This window comes from Hyla sarda, unplaced genomic scaffold, assembly GCF_029499605.1.
Source record: "Hyla sarda isolate aHylSar1 unplaced genomic scaffold, aHylSar1.hap1 scaffold_219, whole genome shotgun sequence".
NCBI lineage: Eukaryota > Metazoa > Chordata > Amphibia > Anura > Hylidae > Hyla > Hyla sarda.
The window spans coordinates 2,251-29,797 of NW_026608861.1; the positions used below are offsets into that span (position 1 = coordinate 2,251).

A 27,547-nucleotide genomic window follows, 5' to 3' on the forward strand; every position below is an offset into this window, starting at 1 on the left:
GGGCCCGCCCCTTTCACGGTTATCGCTTCTCGGCCTTTTGGCTAAGATCAAGTGTAGTATCTGTTCTTATCAGTTTAATATCTGATACGTCCCCTATCTGGGGACCATATATTAAATGGATTTTTGAGAACGGGGGCCGATTTCGAAGCTTGCTTCCGTCGCCCTATGCATTGACCCGATATGGCAGTATCTTCGGGTACAGTGCACCACCCCCTTACAGGGTTAAAAAGAAAGATTCCTACTTTCATTGCTACCTGCTTGCTGGCTAGCCAGCTAGCCAGCCCTGTGGGCCTTGCTGCTGCTGCAGCCAAAAAACAAAAGGTGGTGCTGCTGCTGCTTCTGCTGCTTCTGCTTCTGCTTGTGTCTGGCCGCTGTTGGAGCGTCCAGGCACAGGACTTCTGCTGCTGCTGACTAAATGGCCTCCTTAATTGGATCATTTGAGTAGCCAGCACACCTGTGCAGGTAGGGCATGACATGATAGGCAGCTGCCTTGATAGCGGGTGGGTGCTGAATGTTCCTAATTGACAAAATAAGATTAATGCTTATGAAGAAATATAAAATCTCATCCCTTCCCCAATATCGCGCCACACCCCTACCCCTTAATTCCCTGGTTGAACTTGATGGACATATGTCTTTTTTCGACCGTACTAACTATGTAACTATGTAACATAACATGGGGGGGGGGGGGGGGTCTCCTGGCTGTTCACACAGGTGTGTCATTGCTGTACATTGACCATGCATTGCTTCTGTGGTATTGCAAAGGCAAAGACAAATGCTTCCAGCCATCCATTGCACTAATGGATTGGTCATCAGCTGGCTGTCTATGTCCCGCATCAATATAGACCAAAGTACAGAGGGTTAGGCTATGCTATTGTGCACCTACCTGATGCATCAGAAGGTGCGAGGCCCTTGCTAAATTCTGTGCACAGACTTTGAGATCTATACTTTAGACTGTATCTAAACCTGCTCCAACATGGACTGACATTCTGGCCTACTTTCAGCCGATGCGACTTGTCTGTCGCTGAACAGTCGCTTTTTATGTATTCAGCACCTATGTATAATGTTGTAAAAATGCTCTAGAAGCTAAAGTCGCAGAAATGTCACACATATTTGGCCTGCAACTTTCTGTGCGACAAATTCAGACAGGAAAAATCAGTATAAATCCTTAGAAAATTATCCCCCAGTGTCTCCATCTGCTGGCGGTATTGAATAAGCATTGCTGCACTGATGGGGTATGCATTAGACGAAAAAAAAGAAGAAAAAGAAGAATAATACGCCCAGAAAAGAGGCGAAAAGGAGAAAAACGTAAAAAAACGTGAAAAAAAAGTAAGAGGAAGAGAAGGGAAAAAAAGGTGGAAATGGGTTTAAAAGTGATTTCGGCGGAGAAATATATATATATATATATATATATATATATATATATATATATATACGCGCACACACACACATATATATAAACGTATTCTCCGTTGAGATATTGCAGCCGCTGCTGTGTCCAGGCCCAGGAGCCTTAGCACTGTGCTGTGATGTCACTCAATACCACTGACATCACTAGGTGTAAACAACATCTCTCCTTTGCTGTGTATGTGACTATGGAGCTGTTTGGTGATGTCGTCTATTATGGCCTTCATAGAAGCAACAGGAGATTGTTGCATCCATCTAGAACCCTCAGAACTACAGTGCTATGATGTCACTCACTTCCACAGGCCTTGCAGAGTGTAAACAACAACAACCCAGCTTTGTTGTGTATGTAACCATAGGGATTTGTGATGTCACCTAGAACCTTCACAGCAGCGACAGCTTTATGAGGAGCATCAGCACTGCTCTGCCTGAGCAGAACCATCACCGCCATAGGTTGTCAAATAACCCGGGTTTAACCCACACAGGTAAGTCCAATGGGGTGCAGGCATGTCCTCTATGCTTACAGCTTCCCGTGGGTGTTGGTTTGATACCGTTTGGGGACAGCCAAGGAGGCATCTGCAGGCAACAAAGGTAGGTGTGTGCTTGTGTGTGTGTTTCCTATGCAGATCCTAAGCCCAGTGTCACATGCAAGTAGGAGGAGTAAGAAGGGTTCCTGGCAAATCCGGGTTATGGATTGCATTTAAAAAGGCCCCGTGGGAGTGCAATGGGCCCCTGTCTTGCTGCTTAGCAATAATGGTATGGGTTTAGGTTCTGCTGTGTGTACTGGTGGTTGACTGCCCCCCAGCCCAGAGTGTGCATGGAAAATTGTCTGGCAGCCTCCCTGACAGCAAGCAGTGATAGTGCCCATGAAGGGCACCTTGTTGGGCCCGCCCCTTTCACGGTTATCGCTTCTCGGCCTTTTGGCTAAGATCAAGTGTAGTATCTGTTCTTATCAGTTTAATATCTGATACGTCCCCTATCTGGGGACCATATATTAAATGGATTTTTGAGAACGGGGGCCGATTTCGAAGCTTGCTTCCGTCGCCCTATGCATTGACCCGATATGGCAGTATCTTCGGGTACAGTGCACCACCCCCTTACAGGGTTAAAAAGAAAGATTCCTACTTTCATTGCTACCTGCTTGCTGGCTAGCCAGCTAGCCAGCCCTGTGGGCCTTGCTGCTGCTGCAGCCAAAAAACAAAAGGTGGTGCTGCTGCTGCTTCTGCTGCTTCTGCTTCTGCTTGTGTCTGGCCGCTGTTGGAGCGTCCAGGCACAGGACTTCTGCTGCTGCTGACTAAATGGCCTCCTTAATTGGATCATTTGAGTAGCCAGCACACCTGTGCAGGTAGGGCATGACATGATAGGCAGCTGCCTTGATAGCGGGTGGGTGCTGAATGTTCCTAATTGACAAAATAAGATTAATGCTTATGAAGAAATATAAAATCTCATCCCTTCCCCAATATCGCGCCACACCCCTACCCCTTAATTCCCTGGTTGAACTTGATGGACATATGTCTTTTTTCGACCGTACTAACTATGTAACTATGTAACATAACATGGGGGGGGGGGGGGGTCTCCTGGCTGTTCACACAGGTGTGTCATTGCTGTACATTGACCATGCATTGCTTCTGTGGTATTGCAAAGGCAAAGACAAATGCTTCCAGCCATCCATTGCACTAATGGATTGGTCATCAGCTGGCTGTCTATGTCCCGCATCAATATAGACCAAAGTACAGAGGGTTAGGCTATGCTATTGTGCACCTACCTGATGCATCAGAAGGTGCGAGGCCCTTGCTAAATTCTGTGCACAGACTTTGAGATCTATACTTTAGACTGTATCTAAACCTGCTCCAACATGGACTGACATTCTGGCCTACTTTCAGCCGATGCGACTTGTCTGTCGCTGAACAGTCGCTTTTTATGTATTCAGCACCTATGTATAATGTTGTAAAAATGCTCTAGAAGCTAAAGTCGCAGAAATGTCACACATATTTGGCCTGCAACTTTCTGTGCGACAAATTCAGACAGGAAAAATCAGTATAAATCCTTAGAAAATTATCCCCCAGTGTCTCCATCTGCTGGCGGTATTGAATAAGCATTGCTGCACTGATGGGGTATGCATTAGACGAAAAAAAAGAAGAAAAAGAAGAATAATACGCCCAGAAAAGAGGCGAAAAGGAGAAAAACGTAAAAAAACGTGAAAAAAAAGTAAGAGGAAGAGAAGGGAAAAAAAGGTGGAAATGGGTTTAAAAGTGATTTCGGCGGAGAAATATATATATATATATATATATATATATATATATGATATATATACGCGCACACACACACATATATATAAACGTATTCTCCGTTGAGATATTGCAGCCGCTGCTGTGTCCAGGCCCAGGAGCCTTAGCACTGTGCTGTGATGTCACTCAATACCACTGACATCACTAGGTGTAAACAACATCTCTCCTTTGCTGTGTATGTGACTATGGAGCTGTTTGGTGATGTCGTCTATTATGGCCTTCATAGAAGCAACAGGAGATTGTTGCATCCATCTAGAACCCTCAGAACTACAGTGCTATGATGTCACTCACTTCCACAGGCCTTGCAGAGTGTAAACAACAACAACCCAGCTTTGTTGTGTATGTAACCATAGGGATTTGTGATGTCACCTAGAACCTTCACAGCAGCGACAGCTTTATGAGGAGCATCAGCACTGCTCTGCCTGAGCAGAACCATCACCGCCATAGGTTGTCAAATAACCCGGGTTTAACCCACACAGGTAAGTCCAATGGGGTGCAGGCATGTCCTCTATGCTTACAGCTTCCCGTGGGTGTTGGTTTGATACCGTTTGGGGACAGCCAAGGAGGCATCTGCAGGCAACAAAGGTAGGTGTGTGCTTGTGTGTGTGTTTCCTATGCAGATCCTAAGCCCAGTGTCACATGCAAGTAGGAGGAGTAAGAAGGGTTCCTGGCAAATCCGGGTTATGGATTGCATTTAAAAAGGCCCCGTGGGAGTGCAATGGGCCCCTGTCTTGCTGCTTAGCAATAATGGTATGGGTTTAGGTTCTGCTGTGTGTACTGGTGGTTGACTGCCCCCCAGCCCAGAGTGTGCATGGAAAATTGTCTGGCAGCCTCCCTGACAGCAAGCAGTGATAGTGCCCATGAAGGGCACCTTGTTGGGCCCGCCCCTTTCACGGTTATCGCTTCTCGGCCTTTTGGCTAAGATCAAGTGTAGTATCTGTTCTTATCAGTTTAATATCTGATACGTCCCCTATCTGGGGACCATATATTAAATGGATTTTTGAGAACGGGGGCCGATTTCGAAGCTTGCTTCCGTCGCCCTATGCATTGACCCGATATGGCAGTATCTTCGGGTACAGTGCACCACCCCCTTACAGGGTTAAAAAGAAAGATTCCTACTTTCATTGCTACCTGCTTGCTGGCTAGCCAGCTAGCCAGCTTTGTGGGCCTTGCTGCTGCTGCAGCCAAAAAACAAAAGGTGGTGCTGCTGCTGCTTCTGCTGCTTCTGCTTCTGCTTGTGTCTGGCCGCTGTTGGAGCGTCCAGGCACAGGACTTCTGCTGCTGCTGACTAAATGGCCTCCTTAATTGGATCATTTGAGTAGCCAGCACACCTGTGCAGGTAGGGCATGACATGATAGGCAGCTGCCTTGATAGCGGGTGGGTGCTGAATGTTCCTAATTGACAAAATAAGATTAATGCTTATGAAGAAATATAAAATCTCATCCCTTCCCCAATATCGCGCCACACCCCTACCCCTTAATTCCCTGGTTGAACTTGATGGACATATGTCTTTTTTCGACCGTACTAACTATGTAACTATGTAACATAACATGGGGGGGGGGGGGTCTCCTGGCTGTTCACACAGGTGTGTCATTGCTGTACATTGACCATGCATTGCTTCTGTGGTATTGCAAAGGCAAAGACAAATGCTTCCAGCCATCCATTGCACTAATGGATTGGTCATCAGCTGGCTGTCTATGTCCCGCATCAATATAGACCAAAGTACAGAGGGTTAGGCTATGCTATTGTGCACCTACCTGATGCATCAGAAGGTGCGAGGCCCTTGCTAAATTCTGTGCACAGACTTTGAGATCTATACTTTAGACTGTATCTAAACCTGCTCCAACATGGACTGACATTCTGGCCTACTTTCAGCCGATGCGACTTGTCTGTCGCTGAACAGTCGCTTTTTATGTATTCAGCACCTATGTATAATGTTGTAAAAATGCTCTAGAAGCTAAAGTCGCAGAAATGTCACACATATTTGGCCTGCAACTTTCTGTGCGACAAATTCAGACAGGAAAAATCAGTATAAATCCTTAGAAAATTATCCCCCAGTGTCTCCATCTGCTGGCGGTATTGAATAAGCATTGCTGCACTGATGGGGTATGCATTAGACGAAAAAAAAGAAGAAAAAGAAGAATAATACGCCCAGAAAAGAGGCGAAAAGGAGAAAAACGTAAAAAAACGTGAAAAAAAAGTAAGAGGAAGAGAAGGGAAAAAAAGGTGGAAATGGGTTTAAAAGTGATTTCGGCGGAGAAATATATATATATATATATATATATATATATATATATATATATATACGCGCACACACACACATATATATAAACGTATTCTCCGTTGAGATATTGCAGCCGCTGCTGTGTCCAGGCCCAGGAGCCTTAGCACTGTGCTGTGATGTCACTCAATACCACTGACATCACTAGGTGTAAACAACATCTCTCCTTTGCTGTGTATGTGACTATGGAGCTGTTTGGTGATGTCGTCTATTATGGCCTTCATAGAAGCAACAGGAGATTGTTGCATCCATCTAGAACCCTCAGAACTACAGTGCTATGATGTCACTCACTTCCACAGGCCTTGCAGAGTGTAAACAACAACAACCCAGCTTTGTTGTGTATGTAACCATAGGGATTTGTGATGTCACCTAGAACCTTCACAGCAGCGACAGCTTTATGAGGAGCATCAGCACTGCTCTGCCTGAGCAGAACCATCACCGCCATAGGTTGTCAAATAACCCGGGTTTAACCCACACAGGTAAGTCCAATGGGGTGCAGGCATGTCCTCTATGCTTACAGCTTCCCGTGGGTGTTGGTTTGATACCGTTTGGGGACAGCCAAGGAGGCATCTGCAGGCAACAAAGGTAGGTGTGTGCTTGTGTGTGTGTTTCCTATGCAGATCCTAAGCCCAGTGTCACATGCAAGTAGGAGGAGTAAGAAGGGTTCCTGGCAAATCCGGGTTATGGATTGCATTTAAAAAGGCCCCGTGGGAGTGCAATGGGCCCCTGTCTTGCTGCTTAGCAATAATGGTATGGGTTTAGGTTCTGCTGTGTGTACTGGTGGTTGACTGCCCCCCAGCCCAGAGTGTGCATGGAAAATTGTCTGGCAGCCTCCCTGACAGCAAGCAGTGATAGTGCCCATGAAGGGCACCTTGTTGGGCCCGCCCCTTTCACGGTTATCGCTTCTCGGCCTTTTGGCTAAGATCAAGTGTAGTATCTGTTCTTATCAGTTTAATATCTGATACGTCCCCTATCTGGGGACCATATATTAAATGGATTTTTGAGAACGGGGGCCGATTTCGAAGCTTGCTTCCGTCGCCCTATGCATTGACCCGATATGGCAGTATCTTCGGGTACAGTGCACCACCCCCTTACAGGGTTAAAAAGAAAGATTCCTACTTTCATTGCTACCTGCTTGCTGGCTAGCCAGCTAGCCAGCCCTGTGGGCCTTGCTGCTGCTGCAGCCAAAAAACAAAAGGTGGTGCTGCTGCTGCTTCTGCTGCTTCTGCTTCTGCTTGTGTCTGGCCGCTGTTGGAGCGTCCAGGCACAGGACTTCTGCTGCTGCTGACTAAATGGCCTCCTTAATTGGATCATTTGAGTAGCCAGCACACCTGTGCAGGTAGGGCATGACATGATAGGCAGCTGCCTTGATAGCGGGTGGGTGCTGAATGTTCCTAATTGACAAAATAAGATTAATGCTTATGAAGAAATATAAAATCTCATCCCTTCCCCAATATCGCGCCACACCCCTACCCCTTAATTCCCTGGTTGAACTTGATGGACATATGTCTTTTTTCGACCGTACTAACTATGTAACTATGTAACATAACATGGGGGGGGGGGGGGGGGGGTCTCCTGGCTGTTCACACAGGTGTGTCATTGCTGTACATTGACCATGCATTGCTTCTGTGGTATTGCAAAGGCAAAGACAAATGCTTCCAGCCATCCATTGCACTAATGGATTGGTCATCAGCTGGCTGTCTATGTCCCGCATCAATATAGACCAAAGTACAGAGGGTTAGGCTATGCTATTGTGCACCTACCTGATGCATCAGAAGGTGCGAGGCCCTTGCTAAATTCTGTGCACAGACTTTGAGATCTATACTTTAGACTGTATCTAAACCTGCTCCAACATGGACTGACATTCTGGCCTACTTTCAGCCGATGCGACTTGTCTGTCGCTGAACAGTCGCTTTTTATGTATTCAGCACCTATGTATAATGTTGTAAAAATGCTCTAGAAGCTAAAGTCGCAGAAATGTCACACATATTTGGCCTGCAACTTTCTGTGCGACAAATTCAGACAGGAAAAATCAGTATAAATCCTTAGAAAATTATCCCCCAGTGTCTCCATCTGCTGGCGGTATTGAATAAGCATTGCTGCACTGATGGGGTATGCATTAGACGAAAAAAAAAGAAGAAAAAGAAGAATAATACGCCCAGAAAAGAGGCGAAAAGGAGAAAAACGTAAAAAAACGTGAAAAAAAAGTAAGAGGAAGAGAAGGGAAAAAAAGGTGGAAATGGGTTTAAAAGTGATTTCGGCGGAGATATATATATATATATATATATATATATATATATATATATATATATATATATACGCGCACACACACACATATATATAAACGTATTCTCCGTTGAGATATTGCAGCCGCTGCTGTGTCCAGGCCCAGGAGCCTTAGCACTGTGCTGTGATGTCACTCAATACCACTGACATCACTAGGTGTAAACAACATCTCTCCTTTGCTGTGTATGTGACTATGGAGCTGTTTGGTGATGTCGTCTATTATGGCCTTCATAGAAGCAACAGGAGATTGTTGCATCCATCTAGAACCCTCAGAACTACAGTGCTATGATGTCACTCACTTCCACAGGCCTTGCAGAGTGTAAACAACAACAACCCAGCTTTGTTGTGTATGTAACCATAGGGATTTGTGATGTCACCTAGAACCTTCACAGCAGCGACAGCTTTATGAGGAGCATCAGCACTGCTCTGCCTGAGCAGAACCATCACCGCCATAGGTTGTCAAATAACCCGGGTTTAACCCACACAGGTAAGTCCAATGGGGTGCAGGCATGTCCTCTATGCTTACAGCTTCCCGTGGGTGTTGGTTTGATACCGTTTGGGGACAGCCAAGGAGGCATCTGCAGGCAACAAAGGTAGGTGTGTGCTTGTGTGTGTGTTTCCTATGCAGATCCTAAGCCCAGTGTCACATGCAAGTAGGAGGAGTAAGAAGGGTTCCTGGCAAATCCGGGTTATGGATTGCATTTAAAAAGGCCCCGTGGGAGTGCAATGGGCCCCTGTCTTGCTGCTTAGCAATAATGGTATGGGTTTAGGTTCTGCTGTGTGTACTGGTGGTTGACTGCCCCCCAGCCCAGAGTGTGCATGGAAAATTGTCTGGCAGCCTCCCTGACAGCAAGCAGTGATAGTGCCCATGAAGGGCACCTTGTTGGGCCCGCCCCTTTCACGGTTATCGCTTCTCGGCCTTTTGGCTAAGATCAAGTGTAGTATCTGTTCTTATCAGTTTAATATCTGATACGTCCCCTATCTGGGGACCATATATTAAATGGATTTTTGAGAACGGGGGCCGATTTCGAAGCTTGCTTCCGTCGCCCTATGCATTGACCCGATATGGCAGTATCTTCGGGTACAGTGCACCACCCCCTTACAGGGTTAAAAAGAAAGATTCCTACTTTCATTGCTACCTGCTTGCTGGCTAGCCAGCTAGCCAGCCCTGTGGGCCTTGCTGCTGCTGCAGCCAAAAAACAAAAGGTGGTGCTGCTGCTGCTTCTGCTGCTTCTGCTTCTGCTTGTGTCTGGCCGCTGTTGGAGCGTCCAGGCACAGGACTTCTGCTGCTGCTGACTAAATGGCCTCCTTAATTGGATCATTTGAGTAGCCAGCACACCTGTGCAGGTAGGGCATGACATGATAGGCAGCTGCCTTGATAGCGGGTGGGTGCTGAATGTTCCTAATTGACAAAATAAGATTAATGCTTATGAAGAAATATAAAATCTCATCCCTTCCCCAATATCGCGCCACACCCCTACCCCTTAATTCCCTGGTTGAACTTGATGGACATATGTCTTTTTTCGACCGTACTAACTATGTAACTATGTAACATAACATGGGGGGGGGGGGGGGTCTCCTGGCTGTTCACACAGGTGTGTCATTGCTGTACATTGACCATGCATTGCTTCTGTGGTATTGCAAAGGCAAAGACAAATGCTTCCAGCCATCCATTGCACTAATGGATTGGTCATCAGCTGGCTGTCTATGTCCCGCATCAATATAGACCAAAGTACAGAGGGTTAGGCTATGCTATTGTGCACCTACCTGATGCATCAGAAGGTGCGAGGCCCTTGCTAAATTCTGTGCACAGACTTTGAGATCTATACTTTAGACTGTATCTAAACCTGCTCCAACATGGACTGACATTCTGGCCTACTTTCAGCCGATGCGACTTGTCTGTCGCTGAACAGTCGCTTTTTATGTATTCAGCACCTATGTATAATGTTGTAAAAATGCTCTAGAAGCTAAAGTCGCAGAAATGTCACACATATTTGGCCTGCAACTTTCTGTGCGACAAATTCAGACAGGAAAAATCAGTATAAATCCTTAGAAAATTATCCCCCAGTGTCTCCATCTGCTGGCGGTATTGAATAAGCATTGCTGCACTGATGGGGTATGCATTAGACGAAAAAAAGAAGAAAAAGAAGAATAATACGCCCAGAAAAGAGGCGAAAAGGAGAAAAACGTAAAAAAACGTGAAAAAAAAGTAAGAGGAAGAGAAGGGAAAAAAAGGTGGAAATGGGTTTAAAAGTGATTTCGGCGGAGAAATATATATATATATATATATATATATATATATATATATATATATACGCGCACACACACACATATATATAAACGTATTCTCCGTTGAGATATTGCAGCCGCTGCTGTGTCCAGGCCCAGGAGCCTTAGCACTGTGCTGTGATGTCACTCAATACCACTGACATCACTAGGTGTAAACAACATCTCTCCTTTGCTGTGTATGTGACTATGGAGCTGTTTGGTGATGTCGTCTATTATGGCCTTCATAGAAGCAACAGGAGATTGTTGCATCCATCTAGAACCCTCAGAACTACAGTGCTATGATGTCACTCACTTCCACAGGCCTTGCAGAGTGTAAACAACAACAACCCAGCTTTGTTGTGTATGTAACCATAGGGATTTGTGATGTCACCTAGAACCTTCACAGCAGCGACAGCTTTATGAGGAGCATCAGCACTGCTCTGCCTGAGCAGAACCATCACCGCCATAGGTTGTCAAATAACCCGGGTTTAACCCACACAGGTAAGTCCAATGGGGTGCAGGCATGTCCTCTATGCTTACAGCTTCCCGTGGGTGTTGGTTTGATACCGTTTGGGGACAGCCAAGGAGGCATCTGCAGGCAACAAAGGTAGGTGTGTGCTTGTGTGTGTGTTTCCTATGCAGATCCTAAGCCCAGTGTCACATGCAAGTAGGAGGAGTAAGAAGGGTTCCTGGCAAATCCGGGTTATGGATTGCATTTAAAAAGGCCCCGTGGGAGTGCAATGGGCCCCTGTCTTGCTGCTTAGCAATAATGGTATGGGTTTAGGTTCTGCTGTGTGTACTGGTGGTTGACTGCCCCCCAGCCCAGAGTGTGCATGGAAAATTGTCTGGCAGCCTCCCTGACAGCAAGCAGTGATAGTGCCCATGAAGGGCACCTTGTTGGGCCCGCCCCTTTCACGGTTATCGCTTCTCGGCCTTTTGGCTAAGATCAAGTGTAGTATCTGTTCTTATCAGTTTAATATCTGATACGTCCCCTATCTGGGGACCATATATTAAATGGATTTTTGAGAACGGGGGCCGATTTCGAAGCTTGCTTCCGTCGCCCTATGCATTGACCCGATATGGCAGTATCTTCGGGTACAGTGCACCACCCCCTTACAGGGTTAAAAAGAAAGATTCCTACTTTCAATGCTACCTGCTTGCTGGCTAGCCAGCTAGCCAGCCCTGTGGGCCTTGCTGCTGCTGCAGCCAAAAAACAAAAGGTGGTGCTGCTGCTGCTGCTTCTGCTGCTTCTGCTTCTGCTTGTGTCTGGCCGCTGTTGGAGCGTCCAGGCACAGGACTTCTGCTGCTGCTGACTAAATGGCCTCCTTAATTGGATCATTTGAGTAGCCAGCACACCTGTGCAGGTAGGGCATGACATGATAGGCAGCTGCCTTGATAGCGGGTGGGTGCTGAATGTTCCTAATTGACAAAATAAGATTAATGCTTATGAAGAAATATAAAATCTCATCCCTTCCCCAATATTGCGCCACACCCCTACCCCTTAATTCCCTGGTTGAACTTGATGGACATATGTCTTTTTTCGACCGTACTAACTATGTAACTATGTAACATAACATGGGGGGGGGGGGGGGTCTCCTGGCTGTTCACACAGGTGTGTCATTGCTGTACATTGACCATGCATTGCTTCTGTGGTATTGCAAAGGCAAAGACAAATGCTTCCAGCCATCCATTGCACTAATGGATTGGTCATCAGCTGGCTGTCTATGTCCCGCATCAATATAGACCAAAGTACAGAGGGTTAGGCTATGCTATTGTGCACCTACCTGATGCATCAGAAGGTGCGAGGCCCTTGCTAAATTCTGTGCACAGACTTTGAGATCTATACTTTAGACTGTATCTAAACCTGCTCCAACATGGACTGACATTCTGGCCTACTTTCAGCCGATGCGACTTGTCTGTCGCTGAACAGTCGCTTTTTATGTATTCAGCACCTATTTATAATGTTGTAAAAATGCTCTAGAAGCTAAAGTCGCAGAAATGTCACACATATTTGGCCTGCAACTTTCTGTGCGACAAATTCAGACAGGAAAAATCAGTATAAATCCTTAGAAAATTATCCCCCAGTGTCTCCATCTGCTGGCGGTATTGAATAAGCATTGCTGCACTGATGGGGTATGCATTAGACGAAAAAAAAGAAGAAAAAGAAGAATAATACGCCCAGAAAAGAGGCAAAAAGGAGAAAAACGTAAAAAAACTTGAAAAAAAAGTAAGAGGAAGAGAAGGGAAAAAAAGGTGGAAATGGGTTTAAAAGTGATTTCGGCGGAGAAATATATATATATATATATATATATATATATATATATATATATATACGCGCACACACACACATATATATAAACGTATTCTCCGTTGAGATATTGCAGCCGCTGCTGTGTCCAGGCCCAGGAGCCTTAGCACTGTGCTGTGATGTCACTCAATACCACTGACATCACTAGGTGTAAACAACATCTCTCCTTTGCTGTGTATGTGACTATGGAGCTGTTTGGTGATGTCGTCTATTATGGCCTTCATAGAAGCAACAGGAGATTGTTGCATCCATCTAGAACCCTCAGAACTACAGTGCTATGATGTCACTCACTTCCACAGGCCTTGCAGAGTGTAAACAACAACAACCCAGCTTTGTTGTGTATGTAACCATAGGGATTTGTGATGTCACCTAGAACCTTCACAGCAGCGACAGCTTTATGAGGAGCATCAGCACTGCTCTGCCTGAGCAGAACCATCACCGCCATAGGTTGTCAAATAACCCGGGTTTAACCCACACAGGTAAGTCCAATGGGGTGCAGGCATGTCCTCTATGCTTACAGCTTCCCGTGGGTGTTGGTTTGATACCGTTTGGGGACAGCCAAGGAGGCATCTGCAGGCAACAAAGGTAGGTGTGTGCTTGTGTGTGTGTTTCCTATGCAGATCCTAAGCCCAGTGTCACATGCAAGTAGGAGGAGTAAGAAGGGTTCCTGGCAAATCCGGGTTATGGATTGCATTTAAAAAGGCCCCGTGGGAGTGCAATGGGCCCCTGTCTTGCTGCTTAGCAATAATGGTATGGGTTTAGGTTCTGCTGTGTGTACTGGTGGTTGACTGCCCCCCAGCCCAGAGTGTGCATGGAAAATTGTCTGGCAGCCTCCCTGACAGCAAGCAGTGATAGTGCCCATGAAGGGCACCTTGTTGGGCCCGCCCCTTTCACGGTTATCGCTTCTCGGCCTTTTGGCTAAGATCAAGTGTAGTATCTGTTCTTATCAGTTTAATATCTGATACGTCCCCTATCTGGGGACCATATATTAAATGGATTTTTGAGAACGGGGGCCGATTTCGAAGCTTGCTTCCGTCGCCCTATGCATTGACCCGATATGGCAGTATCTTCGGGTACAGTGCACCACCCCCTTACAGGGTTAAAAAGAAAGATTCCTACTTTCATTGCTACCTGCTTGCTGGCTAGCCAGCTAGCCAGCCCTGTGGGCCTTGCTGCTGCTGCAGCCAAAAAACAAAAGGTGGTGCTGCTGCTGCTTCTGCTTCTGCTTGTGTCTGGCCGCTGTTGGAGCGTCCAGGCACAGGACTTCTGCTGCTGCTGACTAAATGGCCTCCTTAATTGGATCATTTGAGTAGCCAGCACACCTGTGCAGGTAGGGCATGACATGATAGGCAGCTGCCTTGATAGCGGGTGGGTGCTGAATGTTCCTAATTGACAAAATAAGATTAATGCTTATGAAGAAATATAAAATCTCATCCCTTCCCCAATATCGCGCCACACCCCTACCCCTTAATTCCCTGGTTGAACTTGATGGACATATGTCTTTTTTCGACCGTACTAACTATGTAACTATGTAACATAACATGGGGGGGGGGGGGGGTCTCCTGGCTGTTCACACAGGAGTGTCATTGCTGTACATTGACCATGCATTGCTTCTGTGGTATTGCAAAGGCAAAGACAAATGCTTCCAGCCATCCATTGCACTAATGGATTGGTCATCAGCTGGCTGTCTATGTCCCGCATCAATATAGACCAAAGTACAGAGGGTTAGGCTATGCTATTGTGCACCTACCTGATGCATCAGAAGGTGCGAGGCCCTTGCTAAATTCTGTGCACAGACTTTGAGATCTATACTTTAGACTGTATCTAAACCTGCTCCAACATGGACTGACATTCTGGCCTACTTTCAGCCGATGCGACTTGTCTGTCGCTGAACAGTCGCTTTTTATGTATTCAGCACCTATGTATAATGTTGTAAAAATGCTCTAGAAGCTAAAGTCGCAGAAATGTCACACATATTTGGCCTGCAACTTTCTGTGCGACAAATTCAGACAGGAAAAATCAATATAAATCCTTAGAAAATTATCCCCCAGTGTCTCCATCTGCTGGCGGTATTGAATAAGCATTGCTGCACTGATGGGGTATGCATTAGACGAAAAAAAAGAAGAAAAAGAAGAATAATACGCCCAGAAAAGAGGCAAAAAGGAGAAAAACGTAAAAAAACGTGAAAAAAAAGTAAGAGGAAGAGAAGGGAAAAAAAGGTGGAAATGGGTTTAAAAGTGATATCGGCGGAGAAATATATATATATTTATATATATATATATATACGCGCACACACACACATATATATAAACGTATTCTCCGTTGAGATATTGCAGCCGCTGCTGTGTCCAGGCCCAGGAGCCTTAGCACTGTGCTGTGATGTCACTCAATACCACTGACATCACTAGGTGTAAACAACATCTCTCCTTTGCTGTGTATGTGACTATGGAGCTGTTTGGTGATGTCGTCTATTATGGCCTTCATAGAAGCAACAGGAGATTGTTGCATCCATCTAGAACCCTCAGAACTACAGTGCTATGATGTCACTCACTTCCACAGGCCTTGCAGAGTGTAAACAACAACAACCCAGCTTTGTTGTGTATGTAACCATAGGGATTTGTGATGTCACCTAGAACCTTCACAGCAGCGACAGCTTTATGAGGAGCATCAGCACTGCTCTGCCTGAGCAGAACCATCACCGCCATAGGTTGTCAAATAACCCGGGTTTAACCCACACAGGTAAGTCCAATGGGGTGCAGGCATGTCCTCTATGCTTACAGCTTCCCGTGGGTGTTGGTTTGATACCGTTTGGGGACAGCCAAGGAGGCATCTGCAGGCAACAAAGGTAGGTGTGTGCTTGTGTGTGTGTTTCCTATGCAGATCCTAAGCCCAGTGTCACATGCAAGTAGGAGGAGTAAGAAGGGTTCCTGGCAAATCCGGGTTATGGATTGCATTTAAAAAGGCCCCGTGGGAGTGCAATGGGCCCCTGTCTTGCTGCTTAGCAATAATGGTATGGGTTTAGGTTCTGCTGTGTGTACTGGTGGTTGACTGCCCCCCAGCCCAGAGTGTGCATGGAAAATTGTCTGGCAGCCTCCCTGACAGCAAGCAGTGATAGTGCCCATGAAGGGCACCTTGTTGGGCCCGCCCCTTTCACGGTTATCGCTTCTCGGCCTTTTGGCTAAGATCAAGTGTAGTATCTGTTCTTATCAGTTTAATATCTGATACGACCCCTATCTGGGGACCATATATTAAATGGATTTTTGAGAACGGGGGCCGATTTCGAAGCTTGCTTCCGTCGCCCTATGCATTGACCCGATATGGCAGTATCTTCGGGTACAGTGCACCACCCCCTTACAGGGTTAAAAAGAAAGATTCCTACTTTCATTGCTACCTGCTTGCTGGCTAGCCAGCTAGCCAGCCCTGTGGGCCTTGCTGCTGCTGCAGCCAAAAAACAAAAGGTGGTGCTGCTGCTGCTTCTGCTGCTTCTGCTTCTGCTTGTGTCTGGCCGCTGTTGGAGCGTCCAGGCACAGGACTTCTGCTGCTGCTGACTAAATGGCCTCCTTAATTGGATCATTTGAGTAGCCAGCACACCTGTGCAGGTAGGGCATGACATGATAGGCAGCTGCCTTGATAGCGGGTGGGTGCTGAATGTTCCTAATTGACAAAATAAGATTAATGCTTATGAAGAAATATAAAATCTCATCCCTTCCCCAATATCGCGCCACACCCCTACCCCTTAATTCCCTGGTTGAACTTGATGGACATATGTCTTTTTTCGACCGTACTAACTATGTAACTATGTAACATAACATGGGGGGGGGGGGGGGTCTCCTGGCTGTTCACACAGGTGTGTCATTGCTGTACATTGACCATGCATTGCTTCTGTGGTATTGCAAAGGCAAAGACAAATGCTTCCAGCCATCCATTGCACTAATGGATTGGTCATCAGCTGGCTGTCTATGTCCCGCATCAATATAGACCAAAGTACAGAGGGTTAGGCTATGCTATTGTGCACCTACCTGATGAATCAGAAGGTGCGAGGCCCTTGCTAAATTCTGTGCACAGACTTTGAGATCTATACTTTAGACTGTATCTAAACCTGCTCCAACATGGACTGACATTCTGGCCTACTTTCAGCCGATGCGACTTGTCTGTCGCTGAACAGTCGCTTTTTATGTATTCAGCACCTATGTATAATGTTGTAAAAATGCTCTAGAAGCTAAAGTCGCAGAAATGTCACACATATTTGGCCTGCAACTTTCTGTGCGACAAATTCAGACAGGAAAAATCAGTATAAATCCTTAGAAAATTATCCCCCAGTGTCTCCATCTGCTGGCGGTATTGAATAAGCATTGCTGCACTGATGGGGTATGCATTAGACGAAAAAAAAGAAGAAAAAGAAGAATAATACGCCCAGAAAAGAGGCGAAAAGGAGAAAAACGTAAAAAAACGTGAAAAAAAAGTAAGAGGAAGAGAAGGGAAAAAAAGGTGGAAATGGGTTTAAAAGTGATTTCGGCGGAGAAATATATATATATATATATATATATATATATATATATATATATATACGCGCACACACACACATATATATAAACGTATTCTCCGTTGAGATATTGCAGCCGCTGCTGTGTCCAGGCCCAGGAGCCTTAGCACTGTGCTGTGATGTCACTCAATACCACTGACATCACTAGGTGTAAACAACATCTCTCCTTTGCTGTGTATGTGACTATGGAGCTGTTTGGTGATGTCGTCTATTATGGCCTTCATAGAAGCAACAGGAGATTGTTGCATCCATCTAGAACCCTCAGAACTACAGTGCTATGATGTCACTCACTTCCACAGGCCTTGCAGAGTGTAAACAACAACAACCCAGCTTTGTTGTGTATGTAACCATAGGGATTTGTGATGTCACCTAGAACCTTCACAGCAGCGACAGCTTTATGAGGAGCATCAGCACTGCTCTGCCTGAGCAGAACCATCACCGCCATAGGTTGTCAAATAACCCGGGTTTAACCCACACAGGTAAGTCCAATGGGGTGCAGGCATGTCCTCTATGCTTACAGCTTCCCGTGGGTGTTGGTTTGATACCGTTTGGGGACAGCCAAGGAGGCATCTGCAGGCAACAAAGGTAGGTGTGTGCTTGTGTGTGTGTTTCCTATGCAGATCCTAAGCCCAGTGTCACATGCAAGTAGGAGGAGTAAGAAGGGTTCCTGGCAAATCCGGGTTATGGATTGCATTTAAAAAGGCCCCGTGGGAGTGCAATGGGCCCCTGTCTTGCTGCTTAGCAATAATGGTATGGGTTTAGGTTCTGCTGTGTGTACTGGTGGTTGACTGCCCCCCAGCCCAGAGTGTGCATGGAAAATTGTCTGGCAGCCTCCCTGACAGCAAGCAGTGATAGTGCCCATGAAGGGCACCTTGTTGGGCCCGCCCCTTTCACGGTTATCGCTTCTCGGCCTTTTGGCTAAGATCAAGTGTAGTATCTGTTCTTATCAGTTTAATATCTGATACGTCCCCTATCTGGGGACCATATATTAAATGGATTTTTGAGAACGGGGGCCGATTTCGAAGCTTGCTTCCGTCGCCCTATGCATTGACCCGATATGGCAGTATCTTCGGGTACAGTGCACCACCCCCTTACAGGGTTAAAAAGAAAGATTCCTACTTTCATTGCTACCTGCTTGCTGGCTAGCCAGCTAGCCAGCCCTGTGGGCCTTGCTGCTGCTGCAGCCAAAAAACAAAAGGTGGTGCTGCTGCTGCTTCTGCTGCTTCTGCTTCTGCTTGTGTCTGGCCGCTGTTGGAGCGTCCAGGCACAGGACTTCTGCTGCTGCTGACTAAATGGCCTCCTTAATTGGATCATTTGAGTAGCCAGCACACCTGTGCAGGTAGGGCATGACATGATAGGCAGCTGCCTTGATAGCGGGTGGGTGCTGAATGTTCCTAATTGACAAAATAAGATTAATGCTTATGAAGAAATATAAAATCTCATCCCTTCCCCAATATCGCGCCACACCCCTACCCCTTAATTCCCTGGTTGAACTTGATGGACATATGTCTTTTTTCGACCGTACTAACTATGTAACTATGTAACATAACATGGGGGGGGGGGGGGGGGTCTCCTGGCTGTTCACACAGGTGTGTCATTGCTGTACATTGACCATGCATTGCTTCTGTGGTATTGCAAAGGCAAAGACAAATGCTTCCAGCCATCCATTGCACTAATGGATTGGTCATCAGCTGGCTGTCTATGTCCCGCATCAATATAGACCAAAGTACAGAGGGTTAGGCTATGCTATTGTGCACCTACCTGATGCATCAGAAGGTGCGAGGCCCTTGCTAAATTCTGTGCACAGACTTTGAGATCTATACTTTAGACTGTATCTAAACCTGCTCCAACATGGACTGACATTCTGGCCTACTTTCAGCCGATGCGACTTGTCTGTCGCTGAACAGTCGCTTTTTATGTATTCAGCACCTATGTATAATGTTGTAAAAATGCTCTAGAAGCTAAAGTCGCAGAAATGTCACACATATTTGGCCTGCAACTTTCTGTGCGACAAATTCAGACAGGAAAAATCAGTATAAATCCTTAGAAAATTATCCCCCAGTGTCTCCATCTGCTGGCGGTATTGAATAAGCATTGCTGCACTGATGGGGTATGCATTAGACGAAAAAAAAAGAAGAAAAAGAAGAATAATACGCCCAGAAAAGAGGCGAAAAGGAGAAAAACGTAAAAAAACGTGAAAAAAAAGTAAGAGGAAGAGAAGGGAAAAAAAGGTGGAAATGGGTTTAAAAGTGATTTCGGCGGAGAAATATATATATATATATATATATATATATATATATGCGCACACACACACATATATATAAACGTATTCTCCGTTGAGATATTGCAGCCGCTGCTGTGTCCAGGCCCAGGAGCCTTAGCACTGTGCTGTGATGTCACTCAATACCACTGACATCACTAGGTGTAAACAACATCTCTCCTTTGCTGTGTATGTGACTATGGAGCTGTTTGGTGATGTCGTCTATTATGGCCTTCATAGAAGCAACAGGAGATTGTTGCATCCATCTAGAACCCTCAGAACTACAGTGCTATGATGTCACTCACTTCCACAGGCCTTGCAGAGTGTAAACAACAACAACCCAGCTTTGTTGTGTATGTAACCATAGGGATTTGTGATGTCACCTAGAACCTTCACAGCAGCGACAGCTTTATGAGGAGCATCAGCACTGCTCTGCCTGAGCAGAACCATCACCGCCATAGGTTGTCAAATAACCCGGGTTTAACCCACACAGGTAAGTCCAATGGGGTGCAGGCATGTCCTCTATGCTTACAGCTTCCCGTGGGTGTTGGTTTGATACCGTTTGGGGACAGCCAAGGAGGCATCTGCAGGCAACAAAGGTAGGTGTGTGCTTGTGTGTGTGTTTCCTATGCAGATCCTAAGCCCAGTGTCACATGCAAGTAGGAGGAGTAAGAAGGGTTCCTGGCAAATCCGGGTTATGGATTGCATTTAAAAAGGCCCCGTGGGAGTGCAATGGGCCCCTGTCTTGCTGCTTAGCAATAATGGTATGGGTTTAGGTTCTGCTGTGTGTACTGGTGGTTGACTGCCCCCCAGCCCAGAGTGTGCATGGAAAATTGTCTGGCAGCCTCCCTGACAGCAAGCAGTGATAGTGCCCATGAAGGGCACCTTGTTGGGCCCGCCCCTTTCACGGTTATCGCTTCTCGGCCTTTTGGCTAAGATCAAGTGTAGTATCTGTTCTTATCAGTTTAATATCTGATACGTCCCCTATCTGGGGACCATATATTAAATGGATTTTTGAGAACGGGGGCCGATTTCGAAGCTTGCTTCCGTCGCCCTATGCATTGACCCGATATGGCAGTATCTTCGGGTACAGTGCACCACCCCCTTACAGGGTTAAAAAGAAAGATTCCTACTTTCATTGCTACCTGCTTGCTGGCTAGCCAGCTAGCCAGCCCTGTGGGCCTTGCTGCTGCTGCAGCCAAAAAACAAAAGGTGGTGCTGCTGCTGCTTCTGCTGCTTCTGCTTCTGCTTGTGTCTGGCCGCTGTTGGAGCGTCCAGGCACAGGACTTCTGCTGCTGCTGACTAAATGGCCTCCTTAATTGGATCATTTGAGTAGCCAGCACACCTGTGCAGGTAGGGCATGACATGATAGGCAGCTGCCTTGATAGCGGGTGGGTGCTGAATGTTCCTAATTGACAAAATAAGATTAATGCTTATGAAGAAATATAAAATCTCATCCCTTCCCCAATATCGCGCCACACCCCTACCCCTTAATTCCCTGGTTGAACTTGATGGACATATGTCTTTTTTCGACCGTACTAACTATGTAACTCTGTAACATAACATGGGGGGGGGGGGGGGGGGTCTCCTGGCTGTTCACACAGGTGTGTCATTGCTGTACATTGACCATGCATTGCTTCTGTGGTATTGCAAAGGCAAAGACAAATGCTTCCAGCCATCCATTGCACTAATGGATTGGTCATCAGCTGGCTGTCTATGTCCCGCATCAATATAGACCAAAGTACAGAGGGTTAGGCTATGCTATTGTGCACCTACCTGATGCATCAGAAGGTGCGAGGCCCTTGCTAAATTCTGTGCACAGACTTTGAGATCTATACTTTAGACTGTATCTAAACCTGCTCCAACATGGACTGACATTCTGGCCTACTTTCAGCCGATGCGACTTGTCTGTCGCTGAACAGTCGCTTTTTATGTATTCAGCACCTATGTATAATGTTGTAAAAATGCTCTAGAAGCTAAAGTCGCAGAAATGTCACACATATTTGGCCTGCAGCTTTCTGTGCGACAAATTCAGACAGGAAAAATCAGTATAAATCCTTAGAAAATTATCCCCCAGTGTCTCCATCTGCTGGCGGTATTGAATAAGCATTGCTGCACTGATGGGGTATGCATTAGACGAAAAAAAAGAAGAAAAAGAAGAATAATACGCCCAGAAAAGAGGCGAAAAGGAGAAAAACGTAAAAAAACGTGAAAAAAAAGTAAGAGGAAGAGAAGGGAAAAAAAGGTGGAAATGGGTTTAAAAGTGATTTCGGCGGAGAAATATATATATATATATATATATATATATATATATATATATATATATACGCGCACACACACACATATATATAAACGTATTCTCCGTTGAGATATTGCAGCCGCTGCTGTGTCCAGGCCCAGGAGCCTTAGCACTGTGCTGTGATGTCACTCAATACCACTGACATCACTAGGTGTAAACAACATCTCTCCTTTGCTGTGTATGTGACTATGGAGCTGTTTGGTGATGTCGTCTATTATGGCCTTCATAGAAGCAACAGGAGATTGTTGCATCCATCTAGAACCCTCAGAACTACAGTGCTATGATGTCACTCACTTCCACAGGCCTTGCAGAGTGTAAACAACAACAACCCAGCTTTGTTGTGTATGTAACCATAGGGATTTGTGATGTCACCTAGAACCTTCACAGCAGCGACAGCTTTATGAGGAGCATCAGCACTGCTCTGCCTGAGCAGAACCATCACCGCCATAGGTTGTCAAATAACCCGGGTTTAACCCACACAGGTAAGTCCAATGGGGTGCAGGCATGTCCTCTATGCTTACAGCTTCCCGTGGGTGTTGGTTTGATACCGTTTGGGGACAGCCAAGGAGGCATCTGCAGGCAACAAAGGTAGGTGTGTGCTTGTGTGTGTGTTTCCTATGCAGATCCTAAGCCCAGTGTCACATGCAAGTAGGAGGAGTAAGAAGGGTTCCTGGCAACTCCGGGTTATGGATTGCATTTAAAAAGGCCCCGTGGGAGTGCAATGGGCCCCTGTCTTGCTGCTTAGCAATAATGGTATGGGTTTAGGTTCTGCTGTGTGTACTGGTGGTTGACTGCCCCCCAGCCCAGAGTGTGCATGGAAAATTGTCTGGCAGCCTCCCTGACAGCAAGCAGTGATAGTGCCCATGAAGGGCACCTTGTTGGGCCCGCCCCTTTCACGGTTATCGCTTCTCAGCCTTTTGGCTAAGATCAAGTGTAGTATCTGCATTTGGTCTGGTCGGAAGGTGTCTGTGGTACCCTGCTTCTCGGCCTTGGGGGATTGTCTCTCCTTACGGAGGGACTTCACCCCCTTGCTGCTATTGGGGAGCGGGCTTAGTCCACAGACAACGGGTTGCGATCCCCCTGTCTCTGGGACCTTGTGTCTCAGAAGGCATTTTCGGTACGTTGAGCGTTACCTGTAGCTTCGGAAGCACCTAGGGTACCCCCGACCTCTGCCTTGGGTAAGGGTTCCGCTTTTATAGCGGGATTCCGAGCCCCTGCTGCTATTGGGGAAGGGGCTTAGTCCCTGGGTGTGGAAGATGCCGTTCTCCTGGGCTTTCCCCTCTGGGGAAATGTCGATGCGAAATACCATCCGCATAGAGGTGTCGGAGAGCCATCGTCAGTTGAAGAACCTCCGCTTCATTGCGGAGGTGATTCTTCTTGACTACTTCCGCCTCAATAGGGAGGACATCCTGTGTCTAAATGACCAGGAAAGCCGTGGCCTGTATACCGTCACCTTCACGGCCACGGCGTGTTGCGATAACATCTATGCAACCTTGTCTGGTGCGGACCAGAGGGACGATCGACTCGACGGTCTTTCGTTCCAGTTCCTCTATGGTGAGGAACATATACCGTTGGTGGTGGCTATGCACAGCCCTCATGTGACCACGGAGGATATAGCCACTTTTCTTCGGCGATACTGCGAAGAGGTGCGATTCGCAAACAAAATCTTGAACTCCGTGCGGTTCTGGAACGGCAAGAGGAAGTTCTGGGTCAAGCTCCGTAAGGATCCCGGTGGTATTGGGGGTCTTTGCCATCCGCCCCCAAATTTTGCCATCGGGAGAGTTCGGGGCTTCCTGTTCTATCCTCAAATGCCTATGTATTGCCGAAATTGCTTGAGGTTTGGCCACACCCAGGAGACCTGCGGCGCGGAGCGTGTGATTCGCTGCAATAGGTGTGGCCAAGAAGGTCACATAGCCTCAAGATGTAGCCACACGATAAGGTGCAACCTCTGCGGAGAGGAAAATCACGATTTTAATTCCTGTCCCCATAAAGCAAAAACTACGATGGGTGGGTCAAGGCTGGGCCCACCCAAAGAGGGGACAGGACAAAAGACATCCTTTTTTAAGATGCCCAAACCCCAGATGGCAGGTACTGATGGGTCCAGGCCCAAGACCTCTGGTGCTCCATCGGGGGGCCCACCGGTGGTAGTGCTAGGGGGAGGCCATGGGGATTCCACGAAGCCCGGGCGGGTGATCGAGTTTACTGCCCGGGAAATTGAAAGACGTCGATCGACTTCCTACCTGGCTCAAGAGCCCGCCGAAACTTCTGAAGGGGGCTCACCTGTGGCGGGTGGCAGCCGACGGGCCTCGGTGGGGGCAGAGGTGGACCCAAAATTGCAACATAAGCCAGGTACTGGCTTGGCCCAGGGTCGCCCTGCTCCGGACGAAGAGGCCCCGGTGAAAGCCCGCCGGAAGGGGAGCCAGGTGGCCAGGTCTGAGCCCGGTCCTGTTACTCCGCCTATACAGGACAGGGCCAAGAAGACAAGTGGCGCCAAACCAGGGTTTGCTGCCCCGCCAGCAGTGGACCCGGTGGGTAAAACTGGCCATCGTCGATCGATGGGGAAGTTGGAGCAACAGTCCTCAGCAACGCTTGCTGGGGAACAAGCGATGAAAACTTCCCAGGGTAGCGGCAAAGGTTCCGGAAAAGAGGCCTCACAGGCCCCTGTGCAGCAGTTCCAGTCGTCAAAAGATGAAAGAAGACGCAGATCCATCAGCCGGGGGCCAGAGATTACATCGAGTGAGAGCAACACAGAGGATATGGACAGCAGTGTGACATTTAAAAGACAAAGAGAAGAAGAAGAGGAAGACATTCAAAGGAAAGCGGCGTGCCGTAGTTCGGACGAGAGCGAGCTCAGGGTCGGGGCATCATCGATCTCAAGCTCCGACCCTCAGAACATCAAGGAGCTGATGACCCCGCAGGCGGGGGATGACGGTACGCAGCTTATTATTGACTTTGATTCTCCAAGCACGGACTCTCCATAAACTATGCCTATCCCTGTAAAAATTGCCTCACTCAATGTGAGGTCCTTAAAGAGCCCTGATCGCAGGGCTGCTTTATTTTCTTATCTAGAGACATGTGACTTTGACCTTTGCCTGCTACAAGAATGTGGAATCCCTAGTAAAATGGACTATAAAGACTTAAAAGAAGACTGGAAGCTGGGCCCATCCATATGGTCCGGTGCAAATGACTGTCGTTCTGTGGGTGTTGGGCTGCTCTGCCGAGGCCAGTCCTTTTCTATTCATACAGTAACTGAGATTGTGCCTGGCAGAGCTCTTTTAATTCATCTATATTTTAATGGACTTTTAATTCGTGTTTTAAATGTGTATGCCCCTCCTGATAAACAGGAGCGGGCAGAACTATTTGAAATTTTACCACTGTTTTGTGTTGGGTCTTCCCCCCTGCTGGTGGGAGGTGATTTTAACTGCATACGTGATGGGGAACACCGGCAGGGTGGGGATATTAATCGTAAAGACCGCACTTCTTACCTGCTTAAAAATTTTATTGATGATTTTAATTTGAAAGATTGCTGGAAGGATCTCTTGCCGGAGGACCCGGGCGCCACATGGTCCAATGGAAGAGTGAGCTCCAGAATCGATTTTATTTTTTCCTCTAGAGCTTTTAAACCCCTGAAATGCACGCTCGAGCAGAATATCTTCTCTGATCATAAGCTCCTCTTGGTGGGCCTGGAGCTAGAGGGGGAGCAAAAAGCAAAAAGGGGCCTCTGGAGATTAAACACCACACTCCTAGAGGACCCTGAGATAAAAGAGGAATTTGTGCGGACCTACCAATGCTGGCAATCACAAAGAAAACCCCACGAGCCTATGCTGCACTGGTGGGAGGGCACCAAATCTAAAATCAGATTTTTTTTTATCAAAGCAGGTAAGAAGAAGGCAAAAATGGAAAAACAGTGGTTTTATGTTCTTAACATGCGTTTAAATGTACTTTTTAAATTGAAAGAAGCTGGTATGGATGTAGAAAATGATATTTTAAACCTTAAAACTGAAATAAAACATGCCATAGAAAAGAAAGGGAAACAAATCATTTTTAACTCACATGTGCAGCACCTGGAGGAGGGCGAGAAATGTTCCCGTTTCTTTTTTAAAAAAGTGATGAATAGGAGGGATATCATCCAAAACCTTGAGGGTGAATCCACTCCAAAAGGCATGTTAGATGCAGTTTTTAACTTCTACCAGCTTCTTTTTAATAAGAAAGATCTTAATCCATCCTTTTTAGAACATGTTCTTAATTCCCTTGATTTTAAGCTAGATGTTTTAGACCAGGAGGTTTTATCCCGTGATCTTAACTTAGATGAACTTTTATTTGTTTTTAAAAGTTTTTCTAGTGGGAAGGCCCCTGGGGAAGATGGTTTACCCATCGAATTTTATTTAGCTTTTTGGGATATTTTAAAGGATGATATGGTTTTATTGTATAAAGAAACTTTTATTGTTAATGAACTTCCCCCTTCCTGGAGGAGGGGGATTGTATCATTACTTTTTAAAAAGGGTGAAAAGGATATGCTAAAAAATTGGCGCCCCATCACACTTTTAAATGTCGATTATAAAGTTTTAGCCAAGTTATTAGCTGTCCGTTTTAAACCTTTTATTCATAAATTAATTCACCCAAATCAGGTTTGTGGGGTACCTGGAAGGTCTATAGCTGAATCCCTAAATATTTTAAGAGATGTTTTATGGTATTTTAAGGATAGAAATCAAACTGTAGCAATTTTATCCTTAGACTTTGAAAAAGCCTTTGATAGGGTCTCCCATGAATACCTGTTTTTAGTTCTTAAAAAGATGGCAGTGCCTGAAACGATTTTAAGCCGAATCATGCTTTTATACCGATCCTGTTTTAGTCAAGTCTCTGTTAATGGCTTTTTAACCAGCGGTGTTCCTCTTTTATCAGGTGTCAAACAGGGCTGCCCCCTGTCCCCACTCCTTTTTATTTGCGCAATCGAACCACTGATGGCCCTCCTCAGAAAAGACCGGGTAGTAAGAGGCGTACCGATACCTGGTGGAGGAGGGACCCATCTAAAGGTGTTGGGGTACATGGATGATGTCACCATACTGTGCCCGGACTCTCCATCCATGAGGGGGGCATTGAGGAACACCAGCTATTTCTGCGAGGTCTCTGGTTTTAAGCTAAACACAGATAAATGTGACTGTTTTTATATTGGCTCCTGGGATTCATCCATCACCCCAGGAGTTACAATGCAACAGGATCAAATTAAAGTTTTAGGTATTGTTTTTAACCAGGTCAATGATGGGAGCCCTAACTGGGATTCAGCTATAGCTAAGATGGAGAAGAAGATTTTAATGTGGAATCTTAGAAACCTTACCATGGAGGGGAAGATTTTAATAATAAAGATGGTTTTACTCCCTATTATGCTATACATTGCCATGGTATTTCCTCCATCTATTTTATACATTAAAAAAGTAACTAGAATTGTTTTTACTTTTTTATGGGGTTCAAAAATGGAGAAATTAAAGCGTGATTTTATGTACAAAAGTAAAGATAATGGCGGGAAAGATGTTCCTAACCTTTTTACTTTCTTTTACATAAAGTATTTCTGTTTCTGTTTTAAAATTATTAAATCCGATGGCATTTTTAGCTGCT

The 27,547-nt window shown here is 46.2% G+C and overlaps 10 non-coding genes and 1 pseudogene across 10 annotated transcripts; all 11 read left to right on the forward strand.

Annotated features, from left to right (window-relative positions):
* The first annotated feature begins 21 nt into the window (after nucleotides 1-21).
* Nucleotides 22-212, forward strand: LOC130320102 (U2 spliceosomal RNA). Its single transcript, XR_008866067.1, has one exon. It is a non-coding gene; the product is annotated as a U2 spliceosomal RNA (small nuclear RNA).
* A 2,093-nt stretch (nucleotides 213-2,305) lies between these two features.
* On the forward strand, nucleotides 2,306-2,496 carry LOC130320114 (U2 spliceosomal RNA). Its single transcript, XR_008866078.1, has one exon. It is a non-coding gene; the product is annotated as a U2 spliceosomal RNA (small nuclear RNA).
* A 2,091-nt stretch (nucleotides 2,497-4,587) lies between these two features.
* Nucleotides 4,588-4,778, forward strand: LOC130320126 (U2 spliceosomal RNA). The gene has a single exon (XR_008866089.1). It is a non-coding gene; the product is annotated as a U2 spliceosomal RNA (small nuclear RNA).
* A 2,090-nt stretch (nucleotides 4,779-6,868) lies between these two features.
* On the forward strand, nucleotides 6,869-7,059 carry LOC130320138 (U2 spliceosomal RNA). The gene has a single exon (XR_008866100.1). It is a non-coding gene; the product is annotated as a U2 spliceosomal RNA (small nuclear RNA).
* Nucleotides 7,060-9,162: 2,103 nt separating this feature from the next.
* LOC130320151 (U2 spliceosomal RNA) lies at nucleotides 9,163-9,353 on the forward strand. Its single transcript, XR_008866111.1, has one exon. It is a non-coding gene; the product is annotated as a U2 spliceosomal RNA (small nuclear RNA).
* Nucleotides 9,354-11,444: 2,091 nt separating this feature from the next.
* On the forward strand, nucleotides 11,445-11,635 carry LOC130320163 (U2 spliceosomal RNA). The gene has a single exon (XR_008866122.1). It is a non-coding gene; the product is annotated as a U2 spliceosomal RNA (small nuclear RNA).
* A 2,095-nt stretch (nucleotides 11,636-13,730) lies between these two features.
* Nucleotides 13,731-13,921, forward strand: LOC130320175 (U2 spliceosomal RNA). Its single transcript, XR_008866133.1, has one exon. It is a non-coding gene; the product is annotated as a U2 spliceosomal RNA (small nuclear RNA).
* A 2,069-nt stretch (nucleotides 13,922-15,990) lies between these two features.
* Nucleotides 15,991-16,181, forward strand: LOC130320169 (U2 spliceosomal RNA). Its single transcript, XR_008866128.1, has one exon. It is a non-coding gene; the product is annotated as a U2 spliceosomal RNA (small nuclear RNA).
* Nucleotides 16,182-18,273: 2,092 nt separating this feature from the next.
* LOC130320188 (U2 spliceosomal RNA) lies at nucleotides 18,274-18,464 on the forward strand. Its single transcript, XR_008866144.1, has one exon. It is a non-coding gene; the product is annotated as a U2 spliceosomal RNA (small nuclear RNA).
* A 2,083-nt stretch (nucleotides 18,465-20,547) lies between these two features.
* On the forward strand, nucleotides 20,548-20,738 carry LOC130320200 (U2 spliceosomal RNA). Its single transcript, XR_008866151.1, has one exon. It is a non-coding gene; the product is annotated as a U2 spliceosomal RNA (small nuclear RNA).
* A 2,097-nt stretch (nucleotides 20,739-22,835) lies between these two features.
* LOC130320211 (U2 spliceosomal RNA) lies at nucleotides 22,836-22,914 on the forward strand (annotated as a pseudogene).
* Nucleotides 22,915-27,547: the final 4,633 nt, after the last annotated feature.